Source organism: Capricornis sumatraensis, chromosome 2 (genome assembly GCF_032405125.1).
Source record: "Capricornis sumatraensis isolate serow.1 chromosome 2, serow.2, whole genome shotgun sequence".
In the NCBI taxonomy this organism is placed as follows: domain Eukaryota; kingdom Metazoa; phylum Chordata; class Mammalia; order Artiodactyla; family Bovidae; genus Capricornis; species Capricornis sumatraensis.
The window spans coordinates 177,218,017-177,218,860 of NC_091070.1; the positions used below are offsets into that span (position 1 = coordinate 177,218,017).

At 41.6% G+C, this 844-nt stretch overlaps 1 non-coding gene across 1 annotated transcript; it reads right to left on the reverse strand.

The window, feature by feature from the left end:
* Window positions 1-211: 211 nt before the first annotated feature.
* TRNAC-GCA (transfer RNA cysteine (anticodon GCA)) lies at window positions 212-283 on the reverse strand. The gene has a single exon. It is a non-coding gene; the product is annotated as a tRNA-Cys (tRNA).
* Window positions 284-844: the final 561 nt, after the last annotated feature.

Below are 844 nucleotides of genomic sequence, written 5' to 3' on the forward strand. Positions count from 1 at the left end.
ATATTTATAGGTCTTCATCTATATAGTGAACATCCTTTGTTATTTGTTTTCATTTATGTAGAATCACTATGAAGTGAAGTGAAGTGAAGTCACTCAGTCGTGTCCAACTCTTTGCAACCCCGCAGACTGTAGCCCACTCAGGCTCCTCTGTCCATGGGATTCTCCAGGCAAGAATACTGGAGTGGGTTGCCATTTCCTTCTCCAGGGGATCTTCCCAACCCAGGGATTGAACCTGGGTCTCCTGCATTGCAGGCAGACGCTTTATCCTCTGAGCCACCAGGGAAGCTAAACTAACATAAACCATAATAGGTTTCAATGCAGATAAAAGAAATTTAAAGCATTATGTATGTCAAAATAAGAAAACTGAGCTGAGAATTTTCTGATATGTTCCTTACTTATTCATCCTCTCAGACATATTCAGTCAATCAAAACCTTTAGCAGAAGGGGTCAGTGGATTTTTCCTTACTATAAGTGTATTTTTATTAAAGTATGATTGACATACAACATTAATTTCAGGTGTGCAACATAGGGATTCAACATTTGTATACATTGAGAAATGATCACCATAAGAAGCCCTGTTACTGTCACCATAAAAAGTGAATACAATATTATGACTTTATCCTTCATGTTGTACTTTCATTTCAGTTCAGTTGCTCAGTCGTGTCTAACTCTTTGCAACCCCATGAATCACAGCATGCCAGGCCTCCCTGTCCATCACCAACTCCCGGAGTTCACCCAAACTCGTATCCATCGAGTCGGTGATGCCATCCAGCCATCTCATCCTCGGTCATCCCCTTCTCCTCCTGCCCCCAATCCTTCCCAGCATCAGTGTCTTTTCCAATGA